Source organism: Sciurus vulgaris, assembly GCF_902686455.1.
Source record: "Sciurus vulgaris genome assembly, chromosome: 1".
Lineage (NCBI taxonomy): Eukaryota > Metazoa > Chordata > Mammalia > Rodentia > Sciuridae > Sciurus > Sciurus vulgaris.
The window spans coordinates 151,961,516-151,981,431 of NC_136461.1; the positions used below are offsets into that span (position 1 = coordinate 151,961,516).

Below are 19,916 nucleotides of genomic sequence, written 5' to 3' on the forward strand. Positions count from 1 at the left end.
CATTACTAGTATTGCATGTATCAATAGTTCTTTTTTTAAATTTTCTAAATATTTTTGTTGAATAGCATGAGTTTATATAGATATCCCATAATTTGTTTATTCACTGGTTAATGAACATTTGGAATACTGTTTCCAGTCTGGCTATTATAAATAAAACTTCTATGAACCTTCTTGTACAAAGTCTTTGTGTGGATACATGCTTTAGGAGTAGACTGGGTTATATGGAAGAAGTCATCCAATTGGTTTCCCAAGTAGTTGTACTTTTTATATGTCTACCAGTACCATTTAAGAGTTCCTGTTTCTCCACATCCTTATCAACACTTGGTAGTGTCAATCTTCTGATTTTAGATATTTCATTGAGATAGTATCTCTATGAAAGTTAATTTGTACTTCCCTGATGAATAATGGTGCTGAGCATCTTTTCATGAGATTAGATAATATGAATGAATTTTCTCTAGTGAAATTTTCTTCCAATTCTATGCCTCCCCTAACCCCTTAAATTGAACTGCTTTATTATTACTAAACTATAAAGATTTAAGTCCTTTATGAAATATGGACGTTGGAAGTGTTTTCTCTCCTTATGAATTTATTCCTGGACAAAGGGTAATATTTGACCAACAGAAAAAGAGAGTAAAGGGTGTTTTAATCATAAATAATATAGTATTTGAAAATGAAAAAGATACAGATGATTTAACGAGCCGGAATAGTTAGTAAAATATGAAAAGGTGGTAGAAAGTGAGATTACAAAAATATGAAGCTGAATATAAAAACATTTTTGTGTCATATTATGAATTTTAGATTCTTTTTTGTGAGTGCTAATACTAAGAACTATAGATAGGATAATACCGTTGATGCCTATAATGGAGCTTTATAGTTTTTAGTATTCTTTCACATGCATAGTCAATATTAAATGCAGGTTTTGGGGTTTTGAGTTTTCAGCTTGTGTGTGTATGTGTGTGTGTGTGTGTGTGTGTGTGTATGCGTGTGTGCGCACCCGCACATGTGTTTATAAGTTTAATGGAAATGAGGAAAAAGTGACAGCTGGATAGGTCTTCTCATGCTCAAGAGGGCATTTATGTAGTAGGGCAAGGAACAGAGCTCTGCTTAGACTGTCAGATGTTACAATAGGCCAGGATAAAGGTTGGGGTACATAGCTGAACTTTGAAAATGAGAATTTACAATTATTGTAACCTGGTTTACAAAAATTCCAAAATCCAAGAAGATTTTGTTTTTTTAGTTGTCCTTTATTTGGAAAATGGATGAATAAAGTAAATTTATATTTTTTGTTAGTGTATTTGTTAGGAGGAAAAAAACAGCACAACCTTCAACCTTCTTTCTCTCTCTCGGTACTGGGGATTGAACCCAGGAGCACTTTACCACTGACCTACATCCCCAGTTCTTTTTTATTTTGACCCAGGGTCTTGTTCAGTCACTGAGGCTGACCTTTAACTCGCCATCCCCCTGCTTCAGCCTTCTTATTAGCTCAGATTACAGGTGTGTGCCACTACACCTGACCCAAGTTCTTTCTTTCTTTTTTAATTTTAAATTTTTAATTTTTCATGGGGAGTTTAAAGAACTTACTTTTTCAAATAGACTTTTGATTCAACATATTCTGTTTTCATCATTCTGTTCAGGGATCCGGCTTCTTTCTTCCTGTCTCTGATGTGCTATTAATACTTCAGGTCAACTGAAGGAACATAAGTAAAATCACATTCTGGATGGGTTCATGATTTAGAAACTTTCCTTCCTCTCACTTGGAAGTTTCATAATGTTCTCATTTGCTCCTTTTCTTTGGTACCGGGGATTGAACTCAGGAGCACTCGACCACTGAGCCACATCCCCAGCCCTATTTTGTGTTTTATTTAGAGACAGGGTCTCACTAAGATGCTTAGCACCTTGCTTTTGCTGAGACTGGCTTTGAACTCTCGATTCTACTGCTTCAGCTTCCCAAGCCTCTGGGATTACAGGTGTGTGCCACAGCACCTGGCTTATTTGCTTCTTTTTAAAATTATGTTTTATGGGCTGGGGTTGTGGCTCAGTGGTAGAGTGCTTGCCTCACATGTGTGAGGCACTGGGTTCGATTTTCAACCCTGCTTGTAAATAAATGCATAAAATAAAGGTCCATCAACAACTAAAAATTTTTTTTAAATTTTCACCCATTTTTAACTCTCATGGGTTTTTTCCCATGGTAAAGAAGTAAGGATATTGTAATTCAGAGTAATTGAAAAAATAACATTTTCAACTTTGGGGATTATTCTTATCCAAATATTATCCTACCAGTAAAGTAAAAACTGAATTCATAATTGTTATGCTTCACATGTTCATATATATTAATGAATGCTATTTTACATGTCTTCAGTGAAATAATTTCAAAATCACTTTTAAACAAAATTAATTATTGTATAGTATACCCATGCAAATCTAGTATGAAATCTGCCATTTTCTTACAGATGAATCCTGCATCTCAGAGCTTTTTTAAACACTTATGTGCAAAATCATTCTCTTCGAGTTTATATTACTTAGATGATTTGGGGTAATGGAAAAAAAAAAAACAAAGAAACAACAACAACAATAAAAAACAAGAAGGCCCTGGAGTCAAGTAGACTTGATTCAAGTCTGTAGGACTTTGGGCACATTATCCCACTTACCTGTGCATCACCTTGCTCAGTGCATACTGTGTGAGAGACTTAAAATAAATATAGCATTTAGAGTCTCAGTATAAAGTCTGGCACAAGGCAAACATGCTTAATAAATATTGAGATTGTTCGTTATCTTGACTCTTTTTATTAGGTTAATATTCCTGTGTATTTAGTCCTATTTCTGTTGATTTGATATGCATACACACCACTACTGTGATCATTAACTACTGTGGCCAGTTAACATTTATTAAGTACTTTCTGAGTACTAAGCTCTAAGGGCTGCACATATGTTAAATCACTCAATCCTTACAATAACTATAAACTATTGCTATTTTCATAACGTAGACAAGGAAACTGAGTCAAGGAAAAATTAAACACCCAATGAGCTTCATAGCTAGTGTCAGCATTTAATATGAATCAAGGAGACATGTTAGCATAGTTTGCAAAACACAGAACTTGATCCAATTGAAACTAATTTATTGCATCAGGAGTAAAAATCATAATATTCATACATTTGATAAAATAAGACCAAATGCTTTTGGTGTTGATTTTAAGAATTTTATCTAGTTTTGGAAATGAATTGAAGTATTTTGCATATTCTGTTAATTATAAATGTGTATAAACTACTATCTTCTCTTTAGTAATCACAAATAAATATGAGTTTAAAAAGTTTTTTGATTAGTAATTACTTAACCAAGAAATTTCTTAGGAAACAACATTTATAATTTAAGAGCTCAGGAATGTTTTAAAAGCTGATTTTCCTTTCTTAGTTTAGTCAATATCTTTCCAAACAAAGAATTTTGCTCCCTGAAATTCTCCTCATATGGTACATTAAACAGGAAGAGTGAGTATATTTGTACATAGCATATGTAATTTATATTGAACTATTTTGCATTACCATGTGGCTTTATGAATTTTAATGATCATATTTTTCTTCTATTTATGTTTAGATTCCTAGAAAGCTAAAACTTATGTAACTCACAAAGTAATTGTCATCCAAGTAGAGTATATTTTTGACATATATCCTCAAACATTCTTAAATGCTGAAATTGTAATGGAGAATAAATATTCTGCATACATAATATGTTGTTATATATAATATGTAACATTTAAGTCAGAATAATTTTGAACAACATTGTGTTTTCCACTTACATAAAGCACATTTTTAATAAATGAGTTCAAACCCTGACATTTGGTTTGTGAAATTGAATTAATTTATTAATTTGAAACAAATAGGTGTGATAAAAATGCATTTAAAAAATTTTTATAGTTGTAGGTGAACACTATGCCATTATTTGTTTATTTTTATATGGTGCTAAGGATCGAACCCAGGGCCTCACACATGCTAGGCAAGCACTCTGCCACTAAGCTACAGCCCCAGCCCTAAAAATGCATTTTTGATAAAAGAAGATTATAATTCAATTAGGTAGGAGTTTCTGAATGAGTATTATGTTCAAAACATGTTTTAAGAGATTTAAAGAATAAAAGGGTACTTAGGGTTTAGGATCCCATTTGGGAAAAAATACAAAAAAAAAAAAAACCTTAAGTTGCTTTATGGTAAGTTGTAATATGCAAATCACTTATCTAGGATACTAATAAACATACATACATATGTTTATTACATACAAATAATATATGTTAGTATATTTTTATACCCAACTCTATATAAATTTATAATTAGATTCTAAACATATGTTGCTTCATTCCAAATGTAAGACTAAAACTTAAAGAAGCCTAAGCATTCATAATGATTTTTTCTTTTTCATTATTATGAGTACCTTTCTGACAATTATTGTTTCTTAAACAATTTGTCAGTTTAAAACAAAGTGAAACAAAAGCTAAAGGGAGATAATGCTCTAAACTAGCAATGATAATTTTAAAAAGTGAAGAAAACAGAAGTGAAATGTGGTACATTAGTGAAATTTGGAATTATGTCACTTCCTTTCCCTAGCTGAGGAGATTGCATATCACCTTTTTTGTATAGTTTATTCCATATATTGGAGAAAATATGCAGCACTTACCTCAAAAAACATTCATTTTTCCTGTATAGAAAAAGAATAAGTTAAATTATTTTTTTAGGTAGCTGTAATAATGTACTAGGGCTGCCAAACATAATTTCACAGGCTGCACAGCTTAAACAATACAAATTTGTTTTCTCACAATTCTGGGATCTGGAATTCCAAGATCAAGGTGTCAGCAGATTTGGTTTCTTCTGAGGCCTCTCTGATTTACAGACGGTTGCCTTTGCTTTGTGATGGTCCGTGTCCTAATCTCCTTTTATAAGGACACTAGTCAAGTTGGAATAGGGCCCACCCATATGACCTCACTTTTACCCTAATTACCTCTTTAAACCCTACCTCCAAATACGGTCATATTCTAGGGTTTTGGGAATTGGGACTTCAACATATGAATTTGGTGTGGGGGTCGATGGAGACACACCAGTCATTGCATAACTGTAGGGTAACCATAAAGTGATTTAGTCTTTATTACAACTTTAGATATTTTAAATCTTCCTTATGAGCAATGTATATATTTGTTTTAGACCATAAATTAAATCAATCCAGTCCAAACATTTAGAACCCAAAACTTTCTTTTTTTCCTGCTGTTGCTGGGATTCTACCCCAGGGCCCTGTCCATGCTATGCATACTAAGTAAGTACTCTGCCACTGAGTTACATCCCCAGCCCTCTTCCTGTCTTTTTACACCCACCCCATCTACATTTCTCTCATTGTTGGCTTACTGTCTCTTTCCTTTTGACCAGTTCCTCCAGATAGGTCAAAAGGCAAAACTGATGTAACTTTAAGATGGTATCTGGAGATACTGTATAGGATATGAAAAGAATCTCCCATAAATAATCTGGAGATGTCTGTTCTTTTAATTTTTGTTTGTTTGTTTTTACTGCTTCTTCTTATATACAAACTACTATTTCCCCACCTTGGCCTTGAGTAAGTAAGGCAGAGTTTGATTAAATAGCACAGAGGACAGTTTGGTGAGTATTAACGTTTGTGTTACTAAAACTATCAGAAATTAAAATAAGCAATGCCAAAGTAATCTGAACTCTAAAGCAGGGCATAGACTGCATTTTGTAGAAAGTTTTTGTGTGTCCTTTTTGCAGGTTTCTACTCTGCTGGGTCCAGATCCTTATATTGGCATTTATGCATCACTTTAATTTTTGTGGGTTGAAGTGTTGAATTGATGCATATGATAATTCAGAGGCAGGTAAACTGAATACAGTTGAATAATTGGGAAAGAGATCTCCAGCAAAATATGTTTGTGCTGCTAGCAAAAGTGCCAACATGTCAGACCAATTTCAAGGGATGCTACCCATGGTGGCATCTCCTCTGCCCTGATTGAGAGAGAGAAACAAACACACACAGCCTTGAAGGTACAAAGGGCAGTTTCTGTATTTGAAGTTATGCATTAAACAGATTGTTATAGTTTCTCAGGTAGAATCCTAACAGCTCCAATGGCAGTAAAAGCTCAGTGGCTCACTCTTTCAAACACTTTAATTTTGCTAACAGTATAGGTAATTACAAATCATAGGTATTTGGAACAGTGCACTCACTGCAGTGAGTCTGGTTTACAAGTATAGATGGTTAGCTGTGCTATGTCTTTAGCCGTCTTGCAATAAAATCTTAGTATGTCAAATTAGAGAAAATGATCAAGTCCTCAGTGTAAAGCCTTTTGGTAAGTGGAAATTAGACTGTTGACTGAGCTGCCTGGGAGAGCCTTGACAAGCGGTGTAACTCCTTTGGGCTATAGTTGCCCATCTGGGATGCTACCACCTACTTCCACAGCGTTCCTAAGAATCTTAAATGAAACAACATAAATAAAACACCACCCATCATAGTGTCTGATAGCTGATAGTTGCTTCTATAAATGGAAATACTTTTTTCTTCCCCATGATTTTTAATGAGAGCATGTATTTAAAAAAAAACTCTCTTAGTTTTTCCATTTAAACCAAAACCCAGGAATCTTTCTTAGTTTCTGTCTTTCCCTCATATATTCTATCAAGGTAGTGAATTAGAGATCTATTAATATTGCCTCTGAATGAACCTCAAATTTTCTACTTTCCCTTACTTACACTGCTACTACAATTGGATTATCTAGACAACTGCAGTAGATTATTATTTACCACTCTCTGTTTTTAAGAATGACATTTATTTATTTATTTATTTATTGGAACTGGAAATTGAACCCAGGGACCCTCTACCATGGAACTACATTCCCAGCGCTTTTTATTTTTATTTTGATACAGGGTCTTGCCAAACTGTTGAGCCTGTCCTTGAACTTGATATCCTCCTGTCTCAGCCTTCCCAGTAGCTAATATTACAGGCAAGCACCTGGCCAAGGATGACTTTTTAAAAACATAAGTAAGAGCATGTCATTTTGTCATTTAAAACCACCCCACTGGTTTCCCACTGTACTTTGGATTTCTTCTAAACTTATTCCTACCTTCTAGACATAAATATCACGTGAGTGTATCCTCACCCTTTAGTGCTTAGTTTCTATGAGTTTTCTCTAATTTGTGTACATCTTCTATGTTTATTGTTCACTGCTGACAACCAAACAGGACCAGCTGACTGGGAGGTGTGAGAAGCAAAGTCTTGAGTTGATGTTGTCAGAAAAGGCCAAGGGAGAAGAGGAGAAAGGAAATCAGGATACTGTTTAATGAGGTAAAAAGATGTTCAGTACACTCTTTATTCCATACAACAACTTGAAAATTTGTATTTTGTGGCATAATTTTTTAGTTTGAATTAAGATATGATTATTGCTAAATGCTGGTTTTGAATTCTAAAACAGCACTATTCAATAGAAGTATGTTTTAATACCTTATGTGCTTTTAAGTTTTTCCCATAGCTATATTGCAGTAACAGAAACAAAATCATTTAAATTTTCTGTTTTATTTATTCCAATATAACAAGAATATAAGCATTTCAATGCATAACCAGTTTAAATGTAGAAATTATTAATGAGATATTTTATATTTTTTATAGTAAATCTTCGAAATTCTGGTGCACTGTTTACACATGCAGAACATCTCAATTTCTACTAGACACAGTTCAGGTGTTCTTTATCCACATGTGACTAGTAGCTAGCCTGTTGATTAATCCAAATCTAAAGGCTATTCAAAGGAGGTTCAATATATACCACTCCTCCATTGTCTGGGATGATTTTTATTTGATTTTTATATGATAATCTAACCTCAAATTGGTCTTTTAGATTATATACATTAGCTTTTCTATTTTCAAAGTCTTATAACTAATTTTATGGGAAAGTACTTCCTTACATTTAAGAAGACAGAAAGCCTATCATCCTATTTTAATTATGTTTGAAAATAAACAGAATTGAAAGGGGTTAGTTCATACTGGTAAGCTGATGGTGCAGCCTGACTTTCTGCTACTTTTAAGATTTAGTTATGGAGGTTCCTCCAAAGACTAGGCATAGAACCACCATACCTCATATCTGTGCCATTCCTCTGTATTTATCCTGAAGAATTAAAGTGGCCATACTATAGTGGCACCTGCATACCCATGTTTACATCAGCACAATTCATAATAGTCAAACTAAGGAATCAGTGTAGGTGTCCCTCAACAGATGAATCATTAAAGAAAATGTAGCATGCATACACAATGAAGTTTTACTCAGCTATAGAGAAAAATTAAATTATGTCATTTGCAGAAAAATGGATGGAACTTGAGACCATTACGTTAAGGGAAATAAGCAAAACTTAGAAGGTCAAGGGTCATATGTTTTCTCTGATACGTAGAAGCTAGAGAGGAAAAGGAAAAGAGAGGTAAGGGAGGGTTAGAATCTCAGGGAGATCAAAGGGAGATCAGAAGAGGAAAGAGACCAGGGTTTGGAAGGGTGAGAGGGAAGTACTGGGGAGTGATATTGACCAGATTTTATTGTTACATTGTGTGCATGTATGAATATGTAACAACAAATCTCATTATTATGTACAACTATTATGCACCAATAAAAAATACAGAAAGAAAAAAATTTAGTTATGAGGTAGTACAATATATACAAGAGTTTTTCAAACTTTTGATGGGTTCTAGGCACAGTGACACGTGCTTGTAATCCCAGCAACTCTGAGGCCGAGGCAGGAGGATCACAGGTTTGAGACCTGCCTCAGCAATTTAACAAGTCTCTATAGCAACTTAGCATGACTTTGTCTCAAAATAAAAAAAAAAAAAGGGCTGGGGAGATGGCTCAGTGATTAAGTGCCCCTGTGTTGGGTTCAATCATTAGTACCAAAAAAAACAAACAAACAAACAAAAAAAACCAAAAAACTTTGGTGGACATCAGAATCACCAAAGGAGTTAGTGATCCTGCACGTTTCTGTACAGCTTTCCGGAAATTTCAAATCAGATTGTCTAGGTTGGGGTAATACTTGCATTTCCAGGTGCTGCTGCTGGGGGTGGAGGCTATTACTTGCACAGATCATCTGCCACGCAGGCACACATGCCTGTTGGGATGGTTCTGAGCAGCACTGCGTTTCATTTCTTCATAAGGTTGGTAGTGCAGACCCTGGAAACCAATCTCTTGTTCTTTATACATTTATTTCTGGGTGTGAGGTGTGGAGGGTTGACGGGGGAAGTTACCTATCAAGCTTCCCTGTCCCTTGTATTTTTCCCCTTAGGCTGTGAGGGGTGGGGAAATAGTAAGGTATTTTATTGGACAATGTCTATTTTTTTTAGATCCAGATGACAGACTTTTGCTGAAGTAATAATAGCTCTGCTGTACGCTCAACCAAAAAGCTAATATTTTCCCCACTGTGATTTTTTTTATTGATGGTGGATTTTATTTGTTTGGGGTTGTTTTGGTGGTGTTGGAGATGGAGTCCACTGGCAAATGCTCTGCCATTGACCTATACCTTTGGGCCACCCCCATTGTGAGTTTTCTTTTTTTCTAGTCATCATGATATCTACTGATTTTCAAGTTTTAAATTAGCTTTGAAGCTCACATGTACCACTGTATATATGAACAGGATAATGCTAATACTATTATGCTGAACTCTTTAAAGAATTGTGAAACTCAGGCCTCATTGCATAATAGGTAAAATTAATGTCAAACTTCTGAGGGATGAGAAAAATCATTATCAAATTCAATGTACTAACTTTGATAAAACTGAGTTTTAAACATTCTTAAAATGTCTAATTTAGGGAAAAAAGTAAGGGAAATCTTCTAATTTGCCCAATCATTTATTTTTATTATACAGCTTGATTTTAACTATTTATTTATAATTTTGTAAAGAGTGTTTGTTCATGAATATAGTTTTTTACAAAAAATGTCAGTCTATTTTGTAGCACTAATTTCTAGGGGTTAATTTAGTAAATCAATAACTTTTCCTGCCTTTGACATATTTTTCTATTTCTTTTAGTTTTTTGTTTTGTTGGCTGTACTGGAGATTGAACCCAAAGGCTATTTATCACTGAGATACATCCCCAGTTCTTTTTATTTTATTTTGAGATGGAGTCTCCCTAAGTTGTCCAGGCTGGTATTGAACTTGCATTTCTTCTGCCTCAGTCTCCTCAGTAGTTGGGATGAGAGGTATGTGCCACTGTGCCCGGCAGATTATACTATTAACTGAAACAAAATATTTGAGCTGCATTTAAACTTAATTGTATACTCAAATATCTACCCATGAATATGCTGTGTAACCATTGGTACAGCAAAAAGAAAATTTTAAGCTCCCTACCAAGTACCATTGGACGCCTACCTGGACAGATAGGCTTTACCTATTTTACTGTTTGACTGTGCCCATCAGAGGCTTGTTCTTGTTCTTTTTTCTATGGTAGGTCACTGGTTGAGTAACCGAAAATGATTTATCCTGTCTACGGCTGATGGTGCTTGGGTTGTTTTCAGTTTGGGGCTATCACAAATAAAACTTTCATGAACATATTTTATGTTTCTTTTGTTGGAGCTAACTCTCACTAGTAGAAATTCTAACAGGCGTATCCCAAGAAGTCGAATTACTAGGCCATAAAGGATACATATGTTTAACTAATATTCGTTTTGTTAAGATAAAAAAAAAATTCATTTAAGACATGAATATAAATGTTACTATTTTGTAAGTTGGTAAGAATATCATATGGTAATTTAAAGGAGAAAGATTAAATAATTTAAGAAGGTGGTATCAGAGTCAAGTCTAGAAACTCAATAAATTCCACACACTTTTGATCATTTCTTTTCAATTTTTTTTAGTTGCAAATGGACATAATATTTTTATTTTAATTTTATTTTTATGTGGTGCTGAGGCACCCAGTGCCTCACACATGCCAAGCAAGTGGGCTGCCACTGAGCTACAACTCAGCCCCAATCATTTATTTTCTTTATGTCAGAATTTACTATATATGTAACTATGTAATTACTTATTCTCAAAAATATATTCCTAAATTGTTCATTTTTAGTTATCATTAATATTTCAGCTTACCCACTTCATTGCCCTTCCTCATGGATTTGGCTCATCCTGTTTTAATTGCCCAGACTCACCTCTCTGCTGTACTCCACTTCACCTTTAGTAAGTCCTAAGCACACATTCTCCACCGACAAACAGTTATTTCCTTAAGTTAAATAATGCGTTAAAGCTATACCCTGGCACTACGTTTAATACCAGGTTCATGTAAGTAGTTTAGGTAAGCACGCCCACACACAGCAATCTTGTGTTTTCCTGTATATTAATGAGTATGCTTTTGAAAGCATATTTTTTATTCAAATAAGGTTGTGAGAACAACATGTTTTAAAGAAGTTAAGCTCTTGTAAGTTCTCTCTTCAGGTCATCTTACAGTAAAATTTTCTCTAAATTAACCAAACACTTCTTATATATCCTGTCTTATGCCTCTGAACCAGGAAGTTAGCTTCAAAAAATTCCAACAGGCTGTCATGCATAGTCATTAAGCAGCTTTTGTTTGTTAGGGTGTGCCAGCAATAAATATTTTCTCTCTCCAAGACACCTGAATTATAGCCAAGGTGTGAAGCTTAATAATATTGTTGCGGTGCAGAACAGACAATGTTTCCTTTATTGCAATTCTTATTTATTGAAGGATAAAAGGTGGTTTAGTGAAAAGAGTAGATGGGAAGAGATAATGATTTGCTAAGTACTATGGAACTCCCTGACACTGATCGAACTAGGTTAATGTTTAGTATAGTACTTGGGAATATTATAGTCACTTGTTAGAACTCCATAATGTAATGTAATTTCCAGGTGTGGGGTGAAAATGTAAAGATTAATTTTTAATGCAAGACAAAAATCAGATTTTAACATTTAAAATATGTGTGTTCTTTTCCATATTATTTAAGTGATTTTATTTTTGAAGAAAGTTTTAAGAGTGAATGTTCAAAGATATTGCTATTACATTATAAGTGAGGCAATAAGTAATCTTTTAATAACAGTTTTATCAACAATTTACAGCATGTGATGTACTGGCTATTTGTAGGTATTTTATTATTCATAATTTCCCTGTGGTTCTCAGTTTCAAAATTAATCTTACTGTTTGACGATCAGCAAGCAGGTTATGGTGAGCGTCTAAAAGGTATCTGAACTCTATTAGAATAAGGATATACAACACTGAGAATAGTTTGTCATACAGTATAACACCTGACACGTGGGGTGCCTTGATAAACATTTGTTGAATAAATGAATATATTAATGAAATAGGTCAAAATTTTAAAGTATGTGCTTCTTTGATTTAGATAATAGAAGGTCTTATTGAGGAAAATGTAGAAAATATAGAAATTTATGTAATACTCCTATAAATGTATATTTATATATATGAATGACATATCAAATAGCTTATATTTTACTGATTTAAATAAATGCTAAAGGTCTGTGTAGCATTTTAAGTCAGAAGTTCTCTTCTCAAGTGTGTACTCCAGACAGGATCTTATACATGAATGGAAAGAGGCATGTAAAACAGTATCCATCAGGGCAACATGATTTTTAATAAAAGAAACCAATAGACCACACCAGTGTCCATTGACAGTGTGACCAGTAAAAAAGCTGCTTTCTATATATGCAATGGAAGACTGTATAGAAGTACACCTATCAACATGGTCAACTCTCAGGACGTAGCATTAGGTGTTAGGAGCAAATTGGAGAAGGATACGTTAACTAGTACTCCTTTCATGTAATTAAAAAAAAAAAACCTAAAAAATCTGAACACGTTTTGTTTATGTAATGAATAAGTGTTAATATTAGGTATGTTTTATAAAGGGCAAAGTAGAAATGGTGATCAGAACTGCAGGTTAATTTGAATTTTTTGATGTGTGCTTGGCAGGTGGGCATATGATTAGAGAGAGGCACAAATGGGGCTTTCACAGACAGTGCTCTTTTTCTTCACTTGGTAAATGTCACTTTGTCATTCATTTATTATTAGTCTATCACCTATAAATGTTATATATGTATATATATATATAATACATACATATATATGTTATTTCCATTTTTCCATTTCAAATATATTTTACAATTTCAAAGAAAAGAATTTCTTAAGAATAGTAATGTGTTCACGGAGTTTTCAGCTAGAGTTAAGGTGATATCAGTGTAATAATTGCTATTACTCCAGGCTTATCAAACAGAAGTATATGATGCCATGGACTATGCAACAGGTCATGTGATCTAATCCAGAAAGTGCAGAAAGAGCTTCACCAATAGGGTAAGAACTGAAATGATATATAAGTGATGAGTGGAAACTAACTTGGAAAAGGAGAAAGGGTGGGGAATATTCCTCACAGGGAAACTGATATATGCAAAGATCCTGTGGTACTGGAGGAAGCGCCATGAATATGAACCAAAAAGAAAGGTCAATATAGTTGATGCAATGAAAGAAAGAAGCTTGGTGAAGACTACTATTTTAGAAAGAGGTAAAGGTCAAAATATGAATCTTGTAGATAGTGTTAAGGCTTTGGCTTTCCCCTAGCAATGATAAGCTATTGAGATGTTTCAAGCAGGGAGATGATGTAAACATTGCAAATATACCATTTTTTTTCTTTTTTTTTTTTGTGGTGCTGGGTATTGAACCCAGGGACTCATGCTTGCTAGATAAGGGTGTCCTCCGCAGCCCCGAATATACCATTTCTGACTGCTGTTGAGCAACTGAAAGATTGGAAGCAAAGTTAGTTATTAGTAGACCATTTTAATACTCCAGGTAACAGATCTTGATAGTATGAATGAAGATGTTGGTAGGTCAGAAGTAGACTGATCCCAGGGAGATTTTGAGGATAAAAATATAAGAGATTTAATAATGAATTGGGCATGCCAAATATGCAAGAGATTCCTCAAGAGTGATTTCTGAGTTTATAACTTACTAAATGGCTGGCTGGAAGTACCCTTCACAGAGAAAGCACAGGTTAAAGGGATTGTGCAGTGTTTTTCAGATTTGTGCATGTAATATCTGAGCATTTTAGACTTCTGATTGCAGATACTGATCTACAAAAAGTAGATATCTTTCAAAAGTTTGTTACTAAGGGCTGGGGAGATAGCTCAGCTGGTAGAGTGCTTGCCTCAAAAGCGCAAGGCCCTGAGTTTGATCCCCAGTACCGCAAAAAAAAAAAAAAAAAAAGTTTGTTACTATAGTTTTTTACTGTGTTTTGAATAGAATTTTCAATAGAGTGTAAGTTTTTTTTTCTCCTTTTTTTCTTCTTTTAAATAATGGGTGGAAATATGAATATCAAGAAAGTACTTTTGTCTGTCTGTTTTCTATGTCAGTTTCTGATCATCACCCTTTCCATAGAAATCCTTGACTCTGGATCCAACACAGCCAAGGATTATTGGTTCTTTCCTACTCACCATAATTGAAATAATATTCTTTCATAATGATACCAGTAGTATCTAAGTAGACTTGTTTCAGGATTAATGGAAATCTTGACATTTCACAAAGATGTGATGGTTTGCAGGGGAGTCCTGTGTTTTGTTCCCTTTGAAGAGGGAAAGCTGATCCGGGATGAAAGTGTGAGTTTTAAAAAGAGGGCTAGGTTCGTGGCCTGTCCCTGCTCTCTTCCAATCAGAAGTCCCATAGCTATTCCCTCATTTAAATTCTGACAATATGATCAACTTATATACATAGACATCTTCCCATTAGCAAAAACCTAAAAAATCCAGGCTTACATGACTGAGGCTGGATAATGTTTTTTAAAGATAAGTTAATTGCATAGTTGAGTTGATGGGAAAGTAAGGGAAATTTTGAGTCCAGGAGTAGCATAAAATCAGAAATGAAGAGACTTGAGGGACCACTGAAAATCCCTTTCCCCAGAGATATATGATGGCATTTCATGGCAGATAGTCTAGGATTTAAGAGGTCATTTTTGGTGAACAAAATTTGTTTTGGCAAAAGGCGACAGAAGGGACTGGAAAGTCCTCTGCATGAATAGGACCCCTGAAAGGCAACTCTTATTACTCTTATTGTAAGTTAAATAGGTAAAAGAGAAAGAGAGAGAGGGAAAAAGAAAGAAGGAGAGGAAGATGCTTTTGAAGGAGTGATTTGATTTTGGGTATCTGAGAGTTTTACCTGAAGAAAATTTCTATTCTCACCCTCATGTAAGCCAAATTTATACATCACACTCTCTCTCTCTTTACATATATATGTATATATACATATATGTAAAACTTCTACCAATAAACTAGGTCCTCAGTCTTTTTTCAAAATTTAGAGACAGTCTCCCTAAATGGCTCAGGCTGACCTTGAACTTGCTGTTCTCCTGCCTCAGCCTCCCAAGTCATTGAGATTACAGATATGTGCCACCACTCCTGGCTCAACATTTCATTTCTACATTGTATTATAGGTCATAGCCAGAACAATAAAAAGAATGGAAAAATAAGTTTATAGGCATTGAAAGAAAATATATAAATTTTTTTTATTTTATGAAAATGATATTTACAACTTAGAAAAAAGCTTGAATTTTTACTAATTTTTTAACTATAAAATCAGAATGAAAATTCAAGTGCATTTTTATATATTAATAAGCAGTTAATGTTTGACTTGAGAACTATTTCAATACAATAATAAAGTAGATTGTAAGGTACCTCATAGGGAAAATGCCAAGTTTTTTGTAGAAAATTATAAAATTATATTGAAAACCATTAGAAGACAACAAATGGGGAATCATAGTATATTTTTCATAAGAAAACATTTTTAAAATAAGACTTTTCCTCAAATTGGTTTATGATTTAATGAAATTCCTATCAAGTTTCACCAATACTTTTCACAAAAACTATCTCATTTTAACATTGTATGATTGGTTAAAGTGATAAGAATTGCTGTTTCATCCTGGAAAAAGTAGTGCAAGGAAGATCTGTTGCCCTATCAGATATTAAGATCTATTTAAACTTATAATGTTTATGCTGTGTTGTTAGTTCAGATATAGAATGATGGAACAGAATGCTTAGTTCATAAACAACCCATACATTCATTGTCTGAGCCTACATTGCAGATAAGTGGGGAAAGAGTTGTCTCCTGGATAAAAGTTGTTAGGAGAGATGGCAATATAGGAAACTGGCAATACATCAACTTAACTTAGAATTCTTATTATTTAGTTCATTTATTTTGATGGTACTGGGGATGGAACCCAGGACCTTGCACAAGCTAGACCAGTGCTCTACCACTGAGCTACACCCCCAGGTCCATATACAATTCAATTCCACTTAGATAAATAAATTAAATTTGGAAGTATGCATAAGAGAATGTCTTTCTGAGCTCTTTCCATCAAAGGATGATGTTTAAAAAGAAGTATAACCACAAAGTTATAGATGAATGTTTTTCAGTTCATTCAAAATAAGAATTTTGTTTATGGAGAGAAACCATAGAAAGAGTGAAATGTCAGTCCAAAACTGGAAGGAAACACATGCACTGCCTATGACTAACAAACTTAGAATTTAGAATGTATAAAAGGTTGGTGTGAGTCAACAAGAAAAGAGCAAACAACCAATAGAAAAGAAGGAATAAGTCATGAACAGGTATTTCATGGAGAGAAATCAAAATAAACACAAAATAATTGTAAATGTTCATGGATTAATCTGTAATATGGAGAAGGTAAATTTAAGCTATAATAAATATTATGTTGTACATGTTTAAAGGAATTAAATATATGACAATGTATTAGTGTTCTTCAGAGGAATGGAATCAGTAGAACTATAGTATATATAATAATCAGTAGGTATGTATTAGATTGACTTACATCACTGAGGCTGGATAATGGTTGTGAGCTGGAGAGTCAGGGAAACAGTAAGCTACTCAGTCCCCAAAGCTGGAAGTCTCAGAACAAGAACCAGTGATATTGCCCTTCTAAAACCGAAGGTCTGGAAGCCCCCTAAAGAGTCCCTGGTGCAAATCTGTATTAAAGGACTGAAGAATCTGGAGTCTGATTTCTGTGGGCAATGACAGCAGCCAAAACTGCACCTGCTTAAGAACAGTCCACGACACAGATGCGAGGACATCTCCCTCCTTTCGCTCTTTGTTCCAACCAGGCACCCAGCCTATTGCATGGTGCCACCCACATTCTGGGCGGGTGCTGACCACCATTGCACTGGCCTATTGGCTAATCATCTCTGGATACAACTTCACAGACACATCTAGATGTGCTTTACCAGTTTTCTAGGTGTCTCTCAATCAGGTCAAGTTGACAAGAAAGATTAACCATCACAGACAATATCAGATATTAGCAATTAACAGGAGTTGGCATATGCTATAGATGAAAATGTATCTTTGTATAGTGACTTCAGAAAACGATTTGGAATTTATGGTAAAGTTAAGTAGTAGCACCGAGAGCCAGCAGTTCCATTGTTAAGTACACTTCAGAGTAGGGGTGCTTCTCAAACTATCCAGGACAAAGGAACATTTTTTTTTAATTTCAAATCTTTTATATATAGTAAGAGAAAGTGAAGTATTAAGAAAAAGAAATGTCATGAAACATTTACAGAAAAAAATTAAAAACAAATACACATAAATGCAAACTGTTGTAATCATATGATTACATTTTAATAAATATAATCAGAAGTAACAACACTGAAAATCAAATAAAACCTCTAATGGTAGTTCATTGAAAGCATGATCATAAGCAGTTTATGAAAGAATTATTATACTTGCCACTTTTTGTCATTGTATAGTTACTTCTAATTAAATATTATGACTGAAGTAACAAATCTACATATTATATACTTGAATGTTATGGTTTGTATGTGAGGTGTCCCCAAAAACTCATATGTGAGACAATGCAGGAAGGTTCTGAGGAGAAATAATTGGGTTGTAAGAGTCTTAACCCAATCAATGAATTAATCTCTGATGGGATTAATTGAAATGGTAGGTGTGGATGGATGAGATTGGAATTGGAGCATGGCTTCTGGGTATATATTTTGTATCTGGAGGGTAGAGACTCTTTCTTTCTGCTTTCTGATGATGCAGACTGCTTCCCTCTGCCACACTCTTCCGCCATGGTGTTCTGCCTCATCTCCAGGCCTGAGGAATGGAGCCAGCCTTCTGTGGACTAAGACCTCTGAATCCGAGAGCCCTCAAATAAAACTTTCCTTCTTTACAGTTGTGCTGGTCAGGTCATTTATTCACAGCAGGGAAATAGCTGACTAAAACACTGAAGAAACATTTATATAATTATAGTACATAGCAATACCTAGCCAAAGGAGACTTGAACTCTTCTTTCGTAGTTATTCATAAAATACATAATAGGTTATTTGGAACTATATTCCCCGCACTGTGCTGTACAACAGTAGAACTTATTCTTTCTACCTAACTACCTCTGGTACCTATTACCCATCCTCTGTCAGTCCCCCAGTCCCCCACCTTCCCACCCTCAAGAAATCACTATTCTATATACAGTTTAACTTATCATCCACATTTGAGATGATTTTGTCTTTCTGAGTCTGACTTATTTCATATAACATACTATCCTGCATTTTCATCTATTCTGCAGTAAATGATAGGATATCATTCTTTTTATGATTGCATCATATTTAATTGTGCACGTACATATTTTCTTTATTCATCTATCGATGAACGCCTAGATTGGTTTCATATCTTAGCTATTGTGACTAGTGCTGCAATAAACATGAGCATTCAGGTATCTCTTTGGGATATTGATGTCATTTCCTTCAGATATATACCCACAAGGGTATGTATCCAAAGATAGCTGGGTCATATGGTGGAACTGTTCTATAGTTGTATTTTAAATATATTCCTAAAACTTTCAAAGACAAGAGGTCATTTTTTTAAGCTAGATTCACTATAAAGGTTTGATCCTGACAACATAAAAATATGTTTTTTAAGGTGTCCTGGGATCAAATAGCATAATAAAATGTCCACATTCAGTGAAGCACTGGAGCCATTGTAGAACTAATGCTCAAATGATGGTGACTGGAATCATGACAAAGAGCAGGTGTGCTGAACCTCAGTTCCTATTACTTGTTTGCTGCTTGATCTGAATATGTGTATGCTTTCCAAATCGATATATGTAAATGCTGATTCACAAACAATGGTGTTGGGGGGGTCTTTGGGTGATTATTAAAGTATGAGGGCACCACCCTCATGCAGGCCATTAATTCCTATATAACAGAGACCTGAGAGCTAGTTGGTCCCTTGCAGCATTTGAGGATACCAGAAAAGGCACCATTGTGAACCTAGAGCTGTATCACTGGGCAGCTGTATCACTGGGCACCTGATTTGCCAGTGTTTTGATCTTGGCCTTCCTAACCTCCAGAACTGTGGGACATACATTTACCTTTCCTTTTGTTACCAGTTTATTATGATATTTTGTGATAATAGACTATGATGCTGACTTCATAATTTTAATCAAATCACTTGACTGCATTGTGTTAGTCAGCATTCTGACACTATGACAAACTACCTGAGGAAATCACCTTAAAGGAGAAAAGACTTGATTTTGCTTACTTTCATAGGTTTCAGATCATGGAACCTTGTTCCATTGTTTCTGGGCCTGTGGTGAGGCAGAACATTATGACAGGAAGCATGTTCTAGAGCAGAGCTCCTCACCTAATAGCAGCCAGGAAGCAATGAGGGATTGGGGGAGAAAAAGAGGGAGGGATAGGGACTGGGGACAAGATATAGCCTTCAAGCACTCACCCCTAAGGACCTACTCCCAACTAGGCACCAACTCCTAAGGTTCTATCATATCTAGTAATTTATTAAATTATGAATCTACTAATGAATTAACCCACCTTTGAACACTGCTGCCTTGAGGACAAAGCCTTCAATATATGTACTTTTAGGGACATTTCAGATCCAAACCATGACAGGCATAATTAACAAG

General features: G+C 34.6%; 1 protein-coding gene across 7 annotated transcripts in view; it reads left to right on the forward strand.

Annotated features, from left to right (window-relative positions):
• HNF4G (hepatocyte nuclear factor 4 gamma) overlaps positions 1 to 19,916 on the forward strand; it is a 135,134-nt gene that overhangs the window by 9,913 nt on the left and 105,305 nt on the right. For 2 of the 7 annotated variants that reach the window (XM_079106369.1, XM_079106373.1), the window contains exon 2: positions 7,213 to 7,315. The exons of 4 other annotated variants lie outside the window; for them this stretch is intronic. The gene's annotated coding sequence lies outside the window, so the exon portion shown is untranslated. Of the gene's footprint in view, positions 1 to 7,212; positions 7,316 to 9,048; positions 9,158 to 19,916 lie in introns of all 7 variants that reach the window. One more of the 7 variants, XM_079106370.1, reaches the window with a different exon arrangement.